At 36.5% G+C, this 19543-nt stretch overlaps 1 long non-coding RNA gene across 1 annotated transcript in view; it reads left to right on the top strand.

The window, feature by feature from the left end:
- The window catches only part of Gm8541 (predicted gene 8541), a 49826-nt gene that overhangs the window by 19659 nt on the left and 10624 nt on the right, over positions 1-19543 (top strand). Inside the window, exons 4-5 of the long non-coding RNA NR_152174.1 lie at positions 7280-7343; positions 17518-17770. This is a non-coding gene — a long non-coding RNA (predicted gene 8541). The remainder of the gene's footprint in view (positions 1-7279; positions 7344-17517; positions 17771-19543) is intronic.

Raw genomic sequence — 19543 nt, 5'->3', positions numbered from 1 at the left:
AGTGTTCTATTAAAAAGAATGGTTACCCCTATGAGCCTTAGGATTTTCATACTTAAACATAGAGAATACAACACTGCATTCATTCCCTATAGATTTGGATCATTTGTTTATATAACTTTTGTCTGGCCCAAAAGTATCTAGGTTCCCCCCTTTTACCGTTCATGGTTAAGAAAATCTCACTAAAACGTCTGGGTGCTGGGTAGTGGTGGCACACACCTTTTTGTTTGTTTGTTTGTTTTGTTTTGTTTTTTCGAGACAGGTTTTCTTTGTGTAGCCCTGGCTGTCCTGGAACTCACTTTGTAGACCAGGCTGGCCTTGAACTCAGAAATCTGCCTGCCTCTGCCTCCCAAGTGCTAGGATTAAAGGCGTGTGCCACCACTGCCTGGCGGGCACACACCTTTAATCTAAGTACTCAGGAAGAAGAGGCAGACAGATCTCTGAGTTAAATGCTAGTCTGGTCTACAAAGCAAGTTTCAAAACATCAAGGGCTACACAGAGAAAACCTGTCCAAAAAAAAAAAAAAAAAAAAAACCAAACAAACAAAAATCAGAAAACAAACAAACAAAAAAACCCAAAGCCAAAACCAATAAATATATATATTAACTAAAATTAATAAATGAAAAGAATCGATATAGATTTTTCCGCTATCAAATAAATTACTTGATAAAAGTGATTTAGAGTACATACAAACATAAATAATTTAAAAACTAGATAGCTCTAATGAAACTCAATTATATTAGATGACTAAAGTAGATAGTTGGACTTTATACATAAAAATATATGTTAAATATTCATGTATTATATATAATATAGATGGATATATATACATATATATGTTTTACACTGTATTGCTCAGTTTTGCTTTGTAATATGCAGTTTTCTTTTTAAATCCTATTTTCATCATAAGCATGTGATAAATGACTTGACTTCTCATAGTGATGATATGTGAAAGATCTTGTGATTTATGTGTTTGGGAATTTTAAGACAATTATTACTTAGAATACTCTCTGACCACTCCATAAAAATACACTGTGTCATAAAATAGCTGCATAGAAAATATGTGATCCTGAACGTCTCAGGATGAAAAGTGAAAGTGGTTACAATAATCATCATTTTCAATTTTATGTAGTTAAGTGGTTTCACACAAAAAATTAGCCTTCCAAATGACATAGCTATAATGTGTTAATGGTAGCATAACGTGTTATTACATTATGCAACATAATTTCATGGATATTATGTATGGCATTTTAGAAACTCATGTACTTACAGTTATTAGAAGATACTCATTTTTTTTCAAACCTTTATTCTTCTTAACCCTGTTACTTAATGTAATTCTTGAGTGGTTCCTCTGCCTTTGATAAAAGGTCTCTGTATATATTATATAACTTATTTTTTTTTTTACAATTTAGCTTACTGCTTTCCAATTTCCCCATTATCATATTTTTACTTCCTTTTTAAAAGCTGAATATTTAGACTATTCTCTTAAAAGGATCCAAAAGTCAACAAGAAATTATGATCATAAAGAGTTTATAATAAGAATTTGTTACTAAATGTTGGTTATCCATGCAATAAATGTTAATAAATACAAATATATTTGGATATTTCTTATTTCTCCTTAGCTCAAAATATATAGTGCTTCTCCCCATTTGTTAAAATCTTATTGCTTCTCAATATTTAATCTCAATGTGAATGCTGTGCTTGCCAAGTACATGTGTTTTGAGAAAATGCTCATAGTGTTTAGAAGTACAGATTTTTGGCTTAAACAGGATTCAAGTTGTAGAATTCAAATTCCTGTAAAGAGAGACATATTAATTTCTAATGAACTCAAATATTTAATCACCACTAAAATAAATTTATTCATTTCAATCTAATTTACTTTTTTGATTCATTGAAATAATATAGCTAAATTTTATAGCTCATTTTAACACTTTAAAACCTCGAAAGAGTTGTTATTCTAATTAATGATTGAGTGTATCACTTGGTCATTGCACAATGGAGAACAATAAATCATTAAGTGTATGAAGTATTACTGACTCAGGTCAGATCAGACCCTCTTCTTGGAAGAAGTGCCATTTAGCAATAACAGCAATACAAACTAGCACACAGGTATCTAGTGCAACAGTTTGGATCTCAAAAGTTCACAAAAGGCCCATTTATTAAGTAAGGACTTCATCAAGAGAGGCACTACTGAGATCTGATGGAACCTTTAAGAGTTGGGATCCAGTGAGAGGTCTGTAGGGTTTAGGGGTATGCCCTATGGAATTTGTGAAGCCTCACCCCTCTCTTCACTTATTTGCTTTCTGGCATGAACTGAGAACAGTGTTGTCCTGCCCTGAGATCTGTCCACCAGTTTCACTACAGGCCTGAAGCAATGCATCCAGCCATAACGAACTGTGGGCTCAAATTTTTCTTTCTCTTTATAAATTAAGTAATGTGAAATGACAACATATATACCATTAACCTGAATCCTAGTAAATGCCCAAATTATTTCAAATAATATGGAAGCAAATTTGGATATGTTTAAAAGGGGGCTTGAATGACTTGTTGAAGAGAATGGGAAAATACTTTAAGGTCTGAATTTAGACTAGTAAAGACTCAATAAATAAGAATGATTAGGAATTATTTCAAAGTGAGAGAAAGCAATGGTCAAGTTCCTCAAAAGGATTAAAGTTATCAAATGTTTCAGTCATAATTTTTGCTATTTGCAGGTACAAGATTTAGGAGATCAGTGGAGAAATGGAAGAGAGGAACACTGGGGTCACTGTGAAGCAAAAGGCATGCACAGTTGTCTTTTCCAGGACATCAGGAAATGGGCAATACTATTCTAAATGGCACAGAGCATTTGAAAAATATAGTGTTGCCTATCTATCCTCATGTGTACTGAAATTTTGTTTGTAAAACTGTGGTGAAATGTCAGGTTCTCTTCATAGGACCCAGAGCCTGCCCTCTAGGATTTACTGTTACTTGTGATATTAATTGTACCTGATAAAGGAAACACACAAAGGAATGGGAAGGACACATAGAAAGTAGACTGAAGTACAATGCTTGGCATTTGTCTTAATTTGATTTCCATTGCTGTGAAGAGATACCATGACCAAGGCAACTCTTACAAAGGAAAACATTCACTTGGGGCTGGCTGACAATTTCAGAGGTTCAATCATCATGGCAGGAAGCATGACAGAGTGCAGGCGGACATGTGGCTGGAGGAGATGAGCGTTCTACATCTTGATTTGAAGGCAATCAGGAGGAGAATGGCTCTTCTGTACTGGGCAGAGCTTGAGCATTAAGGAGCTCTCAAACAATGCTTACACAGTGACACATTTCCTACAACAAGGCCATGCCTACTCCAACAAGACCACTCCTCCTAATAGTGCCAATCCCTGGGTAAAGGATATTCAAACCACCACAGCATGATAAATTAGAGGGATAAGGGGAGTGTTTAACATGTACTCAGTTCCTTGTTTCTGGAATCCTAAAAGAATGCCAAAGATAATTTCCATTTCAGCAGTTTTGTGAATGCCTCACACCAGATTTTGCACTATGGACTGGAGAGGTAGCATTAGTAGAAAGCATCATTTTTAAAAATAAAGTTAACCAACTGGTATTTTAGGCTTGATTTCTCTTGCAATATAAACTAGATGGATCTGCCATATACTCTGATTCTTGAAACTACTGGTTAGTAAAATGGATTTTTACCGGGTGTTCTATGGTATCTTCATAGGGAACCTCAACTGCTTCTTTTTTCAATGAAATATTTTTCTCTTAAAAGGTAGAGTTAACTGTGAGTAACATGGGTCAGTGAGAAAAGATACTTGCTGCTAAGTCTGAGGACCTATGATTGATCCCTGGACCCATATGCTTGAAGGGGAGAAACAGCTCCTCAAAATATTGTTCTTACCATCTCATGTGAACACTCACACATACATGCCTACACTTCTCACACAGACTAAATAAAATTACTAACAGTTTTGAGCAGCTAGTAACTTGTACCATGCATGTGAGTTTAAATTTTATGTAAATCAAATATCTTTTAAAATTCTTTTAATCAACCTTGAGAGCAAGCATACATGTTGCTGATAGCTCTGGAGCTAATTATATTTGATGTTAATTCTGTTCTCCTGTGAGGGGTTGTGAACAAGGAATGAGTCAGCACTCAGGTGATTTCCTGTAAACCTGCTTCCCACCTTAATTTGTAAAAGAAAGGGAGGTTGATGATTGGGCCAATAAAGGGAAGGTGGAAAAGAAAGTTCAGAGAGAGAAGGAGACAATGGGAAAGAGAGAGGACACAGAGGAGGAGGAAGAAGAAAAGCAGAGCAGAAGCACATGGCCTGGAGAAACCACAAGTTCTAATGAGTCTCATAGATGTGGAAGATCATAGTGTAGTGGTAGATCTCCCCAATCTAGGCACACAGCATGTATTCATATTAATTGAGTCATATTTTCATTGCTATGGCTTATTTCGGTTGGAGATTTACAGCAACATGTATATAAACATATTTTGTGTTTGTGTATGTGTTTCTTATTTTTATGTCAGATTTATAGGTCAATCCCTTAGGATGTTGTTACTTATAAACAGAAGATTCATTAATGAGAAACTCTAAGGAAATATCAGTATGCATCTATGTTGCTTCAATCTCTTGGAGTGTACTGTCTTTTTAACCCTTCTAGTCATATATCTTCTTAGCTTTTTACATTCCTTCAGGAAAATTAACTCAAAATAGAGTGTTAAATGAGCTGTTTATGGAAAAGTGGTACTTTGCTATTTTTAAAAACTTTTCCCCCATTTTGGAACTGTTTCCCTCTTCGTATTCTTCTTGAACACTATTGATCACGTATACAATAAATGTTCTTGAAAGTTCCTTTTTCTAATAAAACATTACCAAATACAACATTAAGCAAAATATTTAAAACATTTAAATAATTACACATTTTTCTTCAGAAATCCCTTAATATGTCAGATCACCTGAGCAGCAATTAATTTGTTCACACCATCTGTCCTATTCTTTCAACTAATGTGCATCTCAGATGTGTTTTGTGAACAAAGATGCTACTATATAGTGTCACTTATAATATAGTGATGAATCATATTGGCCAGGTAATAAAGCACATAGACTTAGAAAAAAAAAGAAAAGATTAGCTCAAGCCCAAGGAAATTCAATTTATTCTGACTAGAGCTCCTTTCAATCTATTAAAGTTAGAAATTGAAATAGGTAATCCTCAATCAATCATCGACCTAATTTTAGAAGATAGCTATTTTTTTCCACATATGAAGAACAGACTAGTTAATTTTGAGAAAGTGTCTTGTTATATGTGTTTCCTGGTTGATCTCAAGCACATATGGGTTCTACTGATCTTACTGCCTCAGCTCAGCCCCCAAGGACCTGCGGCTATGCCAGTGCACCCAGTGAAACCTTAACAGAATCAGATTATACTTCCCTCTACCCTTCCTTTTCTTTTCTTCTCTTCTTTTCTCTTCTCTTCTCTTCTCTTCTCTTCTCTTCTCTTCTCTTCTCTTCTCTCCTCTCCTCTCCCTCTCCCTCTCTCTTCTTTTCTCTTCTCTTCTCTTCTCTTCTCTTCTCTTCTCTTCTCTTCTCTTCTCTCCTCTCCTCCTCTTTTCTTTTCTTTTCTTTTTTCTACTTGTACAATGAGATCCTTTATTCCAGGCAGGCATAATTATGTGATTTGCTTCCTGGTTACCTTTGGGCCAACCTGTCCTCCTTTTCTATGTGCATTGTGGTTTGCCTGACAGAATGGTTCAGGCATTTTGCTTTCTATTGTCATATTCTCTTGTGTCAAGAATATGGCTCAATCTGACCAATTAGAAAAATCTAGCTTAGTGAGAATCTTGTCCAGAGCCCTGTGAAATAAGGCTTGCTTTTGTTAAAAGAATGGATTAATGTAACAGTTTCATATATAACACACTTTTCCCAACCTGGATAGGACTTGTGTGGACTGCAGTTGTAGCAGCTATGTGTGCTAAAAACAAACAAACAAAAACTTAACAGGTGTAAATCATGCAAAGTTACTAATGTGAAAATATACATGATTCCAGGTTCCTGTCAATGCTATTTATCTTATGAACTCAGGTTGGGGAAGTCTGATTATATATGTACCACTAGTAACCAATGCTAAGGACTGGTTAAGTGTGAACAATGTTCCAATTCAAAGTATCATCACCTTGCCAAACTGCAAAACATTTGGCAAGAGCAACTTAAGGACAGAAAGGTTAATTTCTACTTTGTTTGATGGTGGTGGCTTTTGTGATAGAAAGTTTATTAGCAATAGCATAGGCTTTCTGGTCACATTGTTTCTGATGTAAGCAAGCAGAGAGAAGTGAACACTGGTGTTTAGAGAAATTTTAGCTTTCTATTAAAAAAAATAATCACACTATTTTAAGCTATAAAAGTCAAGGGTATGTATTATACTAGACATTTTATAACATTTTATGACAGTTGACTCGAGCTAACTCATGAGCAAATTCTAAATGTTTACCCTGTAGTTAATTTTGTTTCAATATTATTGATTTATGTATATGAGTGTTTTGTCTACATGTATGTCTGTACATCATAGGCTTGTAATGTCTATGGAGGCAGAAGAGGCTTTTAGATCCTCCAGAATGTGAGTTATAGGTGGTCATGTGCTGCCCTGTGGGTGCTGGAAATCAAGCTCAGGTCCTCTGGAAGAGCAGTCAGTGCTCTTAAGTACTAAATCATTTCCACTAGCCACATCCTACTCTGTCAGAAAGTCCCCTACCTGCCAATGTTCAAGTTAAGAGTAACTTATTCCCTGTTCTTCAGAATACAACATTTTTGCTGATCAAAAGGCTACTTTTCTCCAGACTCTATCTAGTCTACTCCCTTTATTCTCTAATTCAGTCCTCATTCAGTACCTCTGTTAGAAACCTGTTGTGGATAGCTCTGGGGTTAATTATATTTGATGCTAATTCTGTTCTCCTGTGAGGGGTTGAGAACAAGGAATGAGTCAGCACTCAGTTGATTTCTTTCAAATCAGCTTCCCACCTTCATTTGTAAAATAAAGGAGAGCTGATGATTGGGTAGTTAAAGGGAAGGTGGAGCAGAAGGTGGGGAGAGAGAAGAAGGAGAAAATGGAAGAGGAGGAGGAGGAGGAAGAAGAAAAGCAGAGCAGAAGCACATGCCTGGAGAAACCACAAGTTCTAAGGGGTCTCAGAGATGTGGAAGATGGTAGTGTGGCGGTAGATCTGCCCAATCTAGTCACACAGCATGTATTCATATTAACTGTGTTTTGTTTTCATTGCCAGGGCATATTTTGATCGGAGATTTACTGCAACAGAAACCGCTGTTGGAAATGAAGATACAGCTATGGTAAGATAAGATGAAAATCAGTGAATGAATGTGTTAGAAATTCTTTTTTAATTTTCACTGTGAATATGTTTGCTTTTCAGGTAAATATTTTTACATGTAAAAACATTTTTTCTTTCAACTTTACACTTTCATATTTTCTTAGTTACTTTTCTATTGCTCCAAAGAGATAGCATGGCCAAAGCAACTTACAAAAGAAAGCATTTCATTTGGGTCTCAAAGTTTCAGAGGGTATTAGCTTCTGTGACCAGGGTGGGAAGAATATAGCAGCAGACAGGAAGGCATGATTCCGGAGTAGTAGTTGAGGGCTTATATCTGATTTGCAAGCATGAGAGACAGAGACAGACAGAGACAGAGACCAGGGACAAGCTTTTGAAATCTCAAAGTCTACTCCAAGTGGCTTACCCCCTTTAACAAGGCCATACTCCTAACCCTTCTCACATATTTGAGGACCAAACATTCAAATATTTGTGTTTAAGGGGGCATTTTCATTCATATTGAAACACACACACACACACACACACACACACACACACACACCACACACACACAAGTTTTTCCACAATTTTTTGGAAACAAAATTTGATATTACAACATGATTTTTCAGAGACATTTCTACCAAATCAACCACTTCCTTTTCCACCTCTGAAACCCTATTTGTCCTCTTGGCTAATCTCTTATGTTACCACTTGAGAGCAGAGGCGACTGACTGTTTCAGTACACATAAAGAGTCTGGTTCAGCTTGAGTCCCTTCTTCTGGCTAGTCCAGATTGCTGATGCTTTCCTATTGCGACATTTGGATAGGTAGTGTATCTTGTTTCTTTCCATCACCCATTCTCATGACCTATTGACAGTAACTGTAGTGTCTCAGCTGTAACATTGTCTGAGTAACTGTGGCATAAATGATCTATAAATGTAAGATTAAACATTGTGACCTAAAGAAAGTGGATGGAAAATTATTCCACCTATTGAAGACAAAACATGTGGAATTATTGCAAACAAGACTAAGTGTAAGCACAGTCCTCAGAATCTAAGGACCCCTTCTTAAAGCCTGGATGAGTTAGCTACAGAATTCAAACTTAGCAGTAAGTGCATTTTTTTAAAAAACCAAGTTTCAAAAGTTATTTTTGTAGTGTGCCTTCTCCCGTGGATGCTAGTTCCTTACTTCTCTGCCTGCCTCAGCACTTTAGGATCTGAGTAGGGCAAGGCAGAGATTGTCTTCTATTCTGTAAAAGGTAGTCATTAAAAAGGCTTTAGCTTTTCCATTTTTAAAAGATTTTAAAAGGCCATCAAAAGAGTTGCATGAATATGGAAAAATTAAAGATAAGAGAAATGACCATTTATTTTTTTAAGCTACAAAACCAATTATAGAATTTGTCCACTAAAGAGACTTTGATGGACCTTGTCTTTTTGTCCTTTTAATTTTTTTCAATATTTCATTTTCTTAAGTTGACTTGTACTTTTGATCCAGATACATTTAAAATAAATGGAAGCAAAGTCATATTTTTTAAAGGACCCGAGTGCCCAGCATGCTTTTGTGGGTTAGGGTCCTATGTAGTTAAACCCTGATGTTAAAATAAAATGTGAATAGTGACAGTGGTCATCAATGCATAAATCAGTGTCTCGAACAAACCAATGTCTCCATGTACCATGCAAGGCCTGTTTCACTCAATGGCATTTAGCTGAAAATAGGAAGTGAATTAGCTTTAAGGACTTATTTTTGTTTGTAAATTATTTTTATTTTATTTTATTTTTGATGCAGAAGTGTCTGGACCATGTTAGTCAAAGAAATAGAGAAATTGAAAAACTAGGAAATAAACTCCTAACTTTATTCCATAGCCAGTTGCTTGATAAGCCACACCATTCCCATGATATTTCAAGTAGAGCTTAAATCTGATCTTTGTATTAGTTACTCTTTAGGAGTATTCTCCAATTTGACATCCATGCTGTTATAGATCAGTCCAGCTGTGACATAGACTATGCAAAATGAGTAAAGAATGAGGAAAAAAATATCAGATTGGCCCAAAAGATAGGTTCAACTTATTCTCTTCTCACAAACATTGGATAGCTTTTAACATTACATAATAATAATAATAATAATAATAATAATAACCCTACATTAATGAAAATTAAGTTTGATGTCGTCATTATACAGAAGTAACACCATTTCAGTTTAAAGTAGAGTGATGAACAGAAGTAATTCTGCATCCCAGGAGCTCACACTTGCTTCATTGAGAAGAAAGGAAATGGCTGTCAACAGTCAAGGTCAGAACTAGGACTGAGGAATAGATTTCTCTCTGTATATTTTCTTTTTACCAGTTGTGTCTCTCTGTAATAGTCTCCATAATTTAAAAGAGAATCATCTTTGATGAGAGGTGACAGCTATACTTACCTATGGATGTAAGCATAAGTATCTAGAATAGAGTTAGAAATATATTGGTTTAGGAACAATGACAATAGTAAGTTCTCTAAGGTCTGTGACCTCTATTGGCACAAGTAACTGGCTAGGTTCACAGTGCCAGCATGAATTCCCTCTATTGAATAGACCTTAAGTTCAATTAGTTATTGCCCTTCCCCGCCCCCAATAAAGTTTGAAAATACCTTGTGGGCCATGAACCTTGTGAGCTCACAGGCTTTATAGATGAGTGGGAGTACTGATAGCTCATATCTAGAGGCAGATTCCATAGAACTTTTTAATAGGAGGAGACCAAGCTTTCAGGGATGAGGTTGCCAGATCAGTTCTAGCTTAATTCCTACAAGTTACGTCAAAAGTGTGTGATGGGTTTAGCAATAGTTCTGGGAGTCTACCAAGGGAAATGACACTAGCTAGATGGGAATTTAACTCTCATAACCAGAATCTTAAATGAGGTTTCTCATGTCTGGCATTGGGATTTTTGTTTAATCCATGTCTACTTTGGTTAAAGTTTGTCCTTAAACTGTATGATGTAACTCTTTAAGATAGAATATTAAAATATTCATTTTGTATTTTAAGTAAGCTTATAAAATAAAGTTTGCACATTCCTATTTAAGTCAACCTTAGTGTTATGTCTCCTTCTTGTTTTTCTCTCTTCTCATGCTCTCTCCCTTCTCCCCAGCAGAACTCTCCATCCTCATTTTCTTTTTTCATAATACCTGTATCCACCTATCCCTCTCTCAATACCCTCCCTGCATCCCCTAATTACTTCTTTTTACTTTTCTGGATTCTGTGCTTGCTTTAGGCCATATATTAAAAACAAACAAACAAACAAACAAAAAAGTGTCTGGGTTTCATGACTGTAAACAGGATGCATCCCACGGTGGGGTAGTCTCTGGATTGCCTTTCCTTCAGTTTCTGCTCTACATTTTGTCTCTGTATTTGCTCCTGTGAGTATTTTGAAGTTCTATCTGAAAGGAGCTTGATATAGCCATCTCCTGAGAGGCTCTACCAGAGCCTGACAAATACAGAGGTAGATGCTTGCAGCCAACCATTGAACTGAGCATTGGGTCCCCAATGGAGGAGTTAGAGAAAGGACTGAAGGAGCTGAAGGGATTTGCAACCCCATAGGAAGTTCAACAATATCAACCAACCAGATTCCCCAGAGTTCCCAGGGACTAAACCAACTAAGGAGTACACAAAGAGAGATCCATGCCTCCAGCCACATATGTAGCAGAGGATGGTCTTGTTGGACATCAGTGGGAGGAGAGACCCTTGGTCCTGTGAGGGCTTGAGGCCCCAGTTTAGGGGAATGCCAGGGCAGGGAGGCAGGAGTAGGTCGCTGGGTGGGAGAATACCCATATAGAAGCAGGGGGAGGAGAAATGGGATAGGGGGTTTTGGGGGGAAGGGGGAATGAAAAAGGGGATAACATTTGAAATGTAAATAAAGAATATATCCAATAAATAATTTAAAAAACCTTTGTGCTAGGATTAACAAACAGTAGAGAATATATGTTTTTCAGTTTTATGATATTCCTTCTTTTCTAGATCTGTGTTATTTTAACTCAATATAATATTTTCTAGTTTGGTCTATTTACCTTCAAATTTCATGATTTCATTGTTCTCTCTTTCTTTCTTTCTTCCTTTCTTTCTTTCTTTCTTTCTTTCATTCTTTTTTTTTAGCTAAAAGAAAAGAAGAATCTCATTGTGTACATGTGACACATATTTATCATTCATTAATTAAAGAACATTTAGATTAGGTTATTTCCACTTCCTAGGTAACTGTGGATACATAATTAGTCCACCTACAGAGCAAGACCTACACCCAAGGCTCAGGCAACATTGAACAAGAAGGTGCAAAAACAATGAAAGATCCTGAGGACTAGGACACAAGCTCCTAGATAGAGCTTTTTATACCAGACAAGGACAGTACACTTATAAATCTTATCAGTATGACTGATGGACAGAACCAATCCAAGACTTGAGGATGGAATTTAGTAGAAAGATAATAACACTGAAGAGTACTCAAGCTGAAATGAACTCAAAATAAAAAAATCTAATGGCCAAACTAGAAAACTCAAAGAAAGACAACTTTACAAGTAAAATGGATCAAGCAGAAGGAAGAGAATCTAGACCATATAACCAGAGTGTGAAAAAATATTAAAACACAGGAAAAAAACACACACAGGAAATGTGGAATGCTATGGAGAGGCAAAACCTTTGAATGGTAGAGGCAGGTGACAGAATAATTCTAATTCAATGGCATAGAACAAATATTCAACAAGATCATAGAAGAAAACTTCACCAAACTAAGTAAAAATGTACAAGAAGAGATACAAGAAGAAAGAAGAAATAGATACAAGAAGCACACAGAATACTACATAGGCTAGAACAGAAAAAAAAACTCTTTAATATAGTCATATTACTAAATATAAAGAACAAAGAGGGTGTGTTTAAACCTGCAAGAGAAAAGCACAAGTTACATATAAAAGAAAACCCATCAAAATGACAACTGATTTATCAATATAAACTATGAAAACCACAAGTGTCTGGAGTAATGGAGATCAAGTCCAAAACAGCATGACAGCCAATCTGGACGAATTTATCCAACAAAACTAAAATATTTGAAGAAAAAAAGAGAAACATTCTATTATATAAATAGCCTTAAAAATTATACCTAAAAAGTCAAATCTAAAGAAAATACTGCAAGACTTTTTTATTAAATTATTTTATTTATTTACATTCCAAAATTTGTGCGCCCCCCCCCCCCATGTCTGGTCTACCCTCTCTGAGTTCTTCATCCCATCTCCTCTCCCATGCCTCTGAGAGGGTGCTGCCCCACCAGTCTGTCCCTCTTGATACCCTCTTCCCTTGGGTATCAAGTTTCCACAGATTAAGCTCATCCTCTCAGGCTGAGGCCAAACATGGCAATCCTCTGCTACCCATGTGCCTCAGGGGGCCAAGGACCAGCTGATGTATGCTCCTTAGTTGTTGGCTTAATCTCTGGGAGCTCTGGGTCCAGGTTAATTGACACTGTTGTTCTTTCTATGGGGTTGCAATCCCCTTCAGCTCCTTCAGTTCTTCCTCTACCTCTTTCATATTGGTCTCCCTGACCTCAGTCCAATTGTTGGCTGTAAATATCTTCGTTTGTCTCAGTCAACTGCTGGTAGAGCCTTTCAGAGGACAGCCATGCCAGGCTCCTGAGTGTAAGCACAATATAGCATCAGTCATCTTGTCAGCGTTTGCTCCATGTGCATGGGATTGATTCTAAGTTGGGCAGTCTCTAGATGGCCATTCTTCAGTCTCTGCTCCAATTTTGTCCCCACATTTCCTTTAGACAGGAACAATTCTTGGTCAAAAATATTGAAGATTGGTGGGTGGGCCCCTGCATCAATAGGGTAGCATGCCTATATACTATGGGACATGCTGCAGACTAACCCCTTTTTTGGGTCTCCTATCTGTGTGGAATGAGTCTCTAGTTGCAGGTGGGCAAGGATTCAGTGAATATCAAACAAAATCAACACGAGAGAGTGTGTAGAATCTGAGTGTAATTTGTCAAGTCGAGCATCAAACTTTTTATACAGAAGAATAACAAGAAACCAGGCAAGATACATCTGCCGAGTTATAGTGACACAAAATATAAGGAATGTATACACCAAAAGATAGCAGGGATCAGGCCACTGCTGTTTACCCCTTAAAAGGGAGCCAGGTGTAATGCTAGTCTATTGTTAAGTCCACCACCAGGGGTTCTTAGTAAATGCCTGATTTATGCTGTTTCTTTGGGCCTAGTGAAGAAACCTGTCTCAGGGGGATTCCCTAACTCTTTCATGTTAAACCTACCTATTCCTTAGGCCATTGTGTATTCCCTCTTTTGGGTGAGACTGGCTACTGTCCTAAGTCCTAAGTAATCACTCTGCAGACTAGCTCTGAGCTATTCTAGCTCTGTTCTTTGTAATGCCTAATTAGTTTCACCTTCTCTACTAGAAGTAAATTTGAATGTTACTGAATAGGTAACATTCTTACTGAATTCCTACTGAATTCCAAGCCTGTCAGTTTCAAGAATTTTCTAGGACATTGGAACACTGGTGGAGGCTTACCTATGTCAGAATTCAATCTTTAAAGGCACTTATAATAAAATAATACTAAAAGAGAGCACGTGGATCCATACACCAGACTAACCCGGGGATAGGGTATGAGTATACGGAATGCCAAGGTTGCAGGAGGTTGAGTTTCCTTGAAACGCTTTGCCTCGTGAGTGCTTCCAGGCCTCTCAGCCTGTCCAGCAGACTTCACTGGAGTGGATGTAGCAGGAACAGAGAAAAACCATGGAAAGAAATAGAGAGACATACACAAACACTGAGAAAACAGACAATACCACCCCAAAGTCAAACACACTATGACCACAATTAACACATACAATTTAGTAATAAAGGAAATATTAATGATCTCAATTCTGCAGTCAAAAAATACCAGGTGACTAGATTTCTATAGCAAGAAAATCAACCTAAGTTTTCTACAAGAAATATATCTTAGATTTAATGTTAGGCACTGCTTATGGTAAAGGGATGGATAAAAGTAACCCAAACATCTGGGATGAGGAAGCATTATCCTAATATCTGTGAAAATAGCCTTAGAATTAAAACTGAGTAGAAGAAACAATGAGAGATATTTATCCTCATCAAGGTAAAAGCTAGTCAAGAAGACTGAAGTATCCTAAATATATATAGCACGTACTGTGGTGTATGTCACTTCTAAAAAGTAAGTGAAATGAACTTAAAGACAGAGATTAACATCAAGCCTTTAAAGGCAAGTGATTTTAATAACCTATTTTTTCCAATGAATAAGACATCTGAACAAAACCAAACAAAACAGAGAAAGATCAGAATTCATAACATCATACACCAAATAGACTTAACAGGTAGCCACAGAATTTTCCATCAAATACCATTTGCTGGTTTATATGAAAATAGCTCCCATATACTAATAGGGAATGGCATTACTGGAAGTATGGCATTTTTGGAGGAAGTGTGTGTGTGTGTGTGTGTGTGTGTGTGTGTGTGTGTGTGTATGTATGTATGTATGAATGTATGTATGTATTTTGTGTAGGACACTTGGTGTTTCTACTTTTCAAACCATTCCCAGTGTCATTCTCTTTTCTTGCTGCCTACAAATTCAGATATAGAATGTGCAGTTTCTGCTCTATAGGCTGCCTGTGTGCTACTAGGCTTTTAACCATGATGAAAAATGGCAAAACCTCTGAACCTGTATGCCAGCCCCAACTATTGTTTTCCTTCATGTGATTAGCCATGGTCATGGTTTCTCTTCACAAGAATAATACCATATCAGAGGCAGAGATTGGTACCAGGGATTGGGGTCCTATGATAGGACAAACCATGATAGGACTTCATTTGGAAGGATATGGAACAATTTGGAATTTTGGACTAGAAAAAGAGTTGAGCCCTCTATGTGAAGTTTAATTTACTACTGGTAGGAGCATGGAAGACAGTGGTGCTAATGGTTATTTTAACTATAGAGTCCAGCTTAAGAGTTTTCACATGACATGAATATCAGTATGTGGCTCAGAGATGGATCTTGTCATAGCTTGACAAAGAATGTGGCTTCTTTGTCTCTGTCTGAAAAGTGTGCCTGAGGCTAAATTGAAGGGTTTGGGATTAATTGTGCTTGCAGTGGAGATTTCAAAACAGCATGGTATTAAATATGTTTAATCTCAGCACTAAGAGGCAGAAGCTGGTGGATCTCTGAGTCTTACAATGGTATTATATATTTTGTGCTATTATATGTATCAAGTTTGTGATTGACTTTACAAGTTTGATTTTACAGGGGATTAGAGTTAAGAAATATTATGAATCTAAGAAGAAACCTTGAACTTTGGACTTTGCAAAGGTTTGAGACTATGTTAGACTATGGATGTCCACTTTTCAAGTTGGACTGAAAGCTTTTTACATTATGATATGGCTACAAGCCTATGGCTGCCCGAAAGTGAAATATGGTGGTATGAGAGAAAATGGTGCCATAGACTCAAAGGGAGTGGCAATGTTAGTAGGTGTGGCCTTGTTGGAGGATCATGTCACGAATTTTCTTGATGCATATACCTACAAAATTAAATCAAGATCAGATAAGCAATTTAAACAGGCCTGTAACTCTGTAGTAAAAATAGATGTAATTAAATTCTACCACAATCAACAGAAATCCAAATACCAGATGGTTTTAACATTTAATTCTACCAGACTTTAATTTTTAACCAAATACAAGTTAAGATCAATACTTCTCAAATTAGTCCACAAAACAGAAGTAGAAGGGATATTGCTCAATTCATTTTACAAGGCCTTAGTTACACTAAAACCAAACCAAATAAAGAAACAACAAAGGAAGTTAATTACAGACCAATTTCCATATGAACATAAATATAAAAAAGTTCTTAATAAAACATGTCCAACACACCAAAAAGATTATCCACTATGATCAAGTAGGCTTCATTCCAAATATGTAGAGATGGTTCACCACATACATAAATTGATAAAAGTAATTTATATCTCATGCACCTGTATTAGTGGGATTAGCATTGTAAGAATGCCCATCTTACCAAAAGCAACCTACAGATTCAACACAATGTACATTCAAATTTCAAGAAAATTCTTCATATTCCTTGAAAGAATAATTCTCAACTTAAATGGAAAAACAAACAAAAATCTAGGATAGCTAAAACAATATTTCACAGTAAAAGAAGTTCTGGAAGTCTCACTTTTCCCAATTTCAAGTTATACCAATGGGCTATAGTAATAAAAAATGCATATTATTGGCATAAAAGCAGACATAAATGTATCTCTACTGGTCTAAATTGAACAATTAAAGAACTGTGGAAGTTCTTACTGTTCCCAATTTCAAGTTATACTGTAGAGTTATAGTAATAAAGATTGCATGATATTGGCATAAGAACAGATACATTGATCAATAGATCAATGCTGTTCTGTTGAACACCTAGACACAAACCCACATACATGTGTATGCCTGATTTTTTATATTTAAAAAAAAGACAGAAATACAGATAGAAAAAAAGATAGCATCTTTTAAAAATAGTGCTGGTTAAAATGGAGGTTTGAATGTAGAAGAATACAAATATTTCCCAAACTGCACAAAACTCAAGTCCAAATGAATCAAAGAACTCAATATAAAACCAGATACACTAAACCTCCTAAAACAGAAAATGGGAAGTAGCCTTGAATGCATTGGCACAGGAGAAGATTTTCTGAAAAGGACACTCATAGCACAGGTATGAAGATTGAAATTTAATAAATGGGACCTCATGAACCTGAAAAGTTTCTACAAGGAAAATGATGCCATTGGTCAGAAAAGTGGCTAACTACAGAATAGGAAAAGATTTTTACCAACTACACACTTAAAAAAGAGTTAATGTCCAAACTATATCAAGAAGTCAACATACTGTATACAAAGGCAAAACAATTAAATGGGATACATATTTAAATAGAAAATTCTCAAAAGAAAAAAAAAAAAACTCAAAATGCCCAGAAACAGAAATCTTCAACATCCTTAGATATCAGAAAAATGCAAATCAAAACTACTTTGAGATTTCATCTTTCACAAAAGCTGAATGGCTAAGATCAATAAAGCAAATGACAGCTTGTGCTGGCTAGGATGTGAAAGAAGGGGGGAGTGCAAATTTATACAGACACTGTGGACATCAGTGGTTGTTCAATACAAAGATGTGAATTGATCTTTCCCTAGATGCAGCCATCCACTCTTGGGAAGATACCCAAAGGATGCTCTATTCTACCACTAAGACATTTACTCAGCCATGTTGACTGCTGCTCAATTCTTAATAGCTGGAAACTAGAAACAATGTAAATGTCCCTCAACAGATAAATGAAGGAGAAAATGAGGTACATTTACTCAATGGAATGTTTCTGAACCAGTTAACAAGTGAAATCATGAAATTCCCAAGTAAATGGACAGAAATTAAAAAATAATCCTGAGCAAGGTAATTTTCTAATATTTAAATATTGCCTAAGTATGGTAGTATTCACTTCTATGTGGATATTAATTGTTAAGTTAACAATAACCAAAATATAATCCATAAAACCACAAAGATTAGGTATAGAGTAAGGGAGTGGGTGGTTGGGTAGGGGGCAGATAGATATCCTCTAACAGAAGGAAATAGAATAAATGATTATGGATGGATAACGGGTGTTGAAATGGAAGAATCAAGTGGGGAAGTGAAGTGAATACAGGAAGAGACAGCTAAATTTAAGGGCTCTTTGAGACGTAGGATGAAATTTTAATGCAATAGAAGTTTCCTTCATGATACACACAGATAATGGCAGTCCAAATGAAATTATCATACAATGGAATAGGTAAAACCCCAACTGGCCACTTCTTGTCACCAAACAAAGCTTCTAGTACCAGGATTGAGTTATGTCTAAGGGAGTTATTAGCCAAGGGAGACACACAGAAATCCCCAAAGAATGTAAGTATTGCCAAGATTATAGGTTGCTTTTCTCTCACGGAGAGCAAAGTACCACTGCTGAAGAGAATTACCCACAAAGTCAACGGTCATAGAGAATTTAAGCTGGTGCCAACCTAGTCTTCACCCCTCAAGCTAGCATTTTTGGTGTAAGAAGGTATTTTGAATGATACCAAAGAATAAATGTAAACACCAACCCAGCCACAAGCTCTTTGATATATAGTGAATTGTGACTATGAGCGATGGTGGCATGGATCTAATAGGGTTAACCAATCAATATCTAATTGGACTTAAGGCCCACTTCACAAGATGGAATCTGTTCTGAACCAAGCTTAGGTGACAAAGAACCTCAGACTAGATAGCCCAGGGACATAGGGTAAAACCAAGTACTATTATTCTGAAAGAAAAAATCTAGTGATATAATGTGTCTTAATTCTTCTGTAATCATAGATTAGTGTCTTGCTCTGATATCATCATAGAGGATCCCCCCTTCAGCAGAATAAAAATTATCCAAAGATCCATAGTCAAGATGTGAAAATTTGAAAGACTATGGGGAAAACAGTTCTAAATGAGGTCATCTTTATTAAATTGATCCTATCAAAGCTCAACTAATTCTGTAGATAAGGAGGCAGGAAGAGTATAAGACCCAGAGTACATGGAGGACATTAAGAAAACAAGACCCACTTCTGTGTTTGCTGGGCCCCAGCATAGTCTCACAAGAGACAGCTACATCTGCGTCCTTTCAATAAAATCTTGCTAGTGTATGCAATGGTGTCAGCGTTTGGATGCTGATTATGGGGTGGATCCCTGGCTATGGCAGTCTCTACATGGTCCATCCTTTCATCTCAGCTCCAAACTCCGTCTCTGTAACTCCTTCCATGGGTGTTTTGTTCCCAAATCTAAGGAGGGGCATAGTGTCCACACTTCAGTCTTCATTCTCCTTGAGTTTCATGTGTTTAGCAAATTATATCTTATATCTTGGGTATCCTAGGTTTGGGGCTAATATCCACTTATCAGTGAATACATATTGTGTGAGTTTCTTTGTGAATGTGTTACCTCACTCAGGATGATGCCCTCCAGGTCCATCCATTTGGCTAGGAATTTCATAAATTCATTCTTTTTAATAGCTGAGTAGTACTCCATTGTGTAGATGTACCACATTTTCTGTATCCATTCCTCTGTTGAGGGGCATCTAGGTTCTTTCCAGCTTCTGGCTATTATAAAGGATGCTCACAGTCAGCTAATGGATGGATCATAGGGCTCCCAATGGAGGAGCTAGAGAAAGTAGCC

The sequence above is a fragment of the Mus musculus genome, chromosome 2 (genome assembly GCF_000001635.26).
Source record: "Mus musculus strain C57BL/6J chromosome 2, GRCm38.p6 C57BL/6J".
Lineage (NCBI taxonomy): Eukaryota > Metazoa > Chordata > Mammalia > Rodentia > Muridae > Mus > Mus musculus.
Note: the sequence above shows the minus strand (reverse complement) of the source record. Positions and strands in the feature narration are given on the sequence as shown.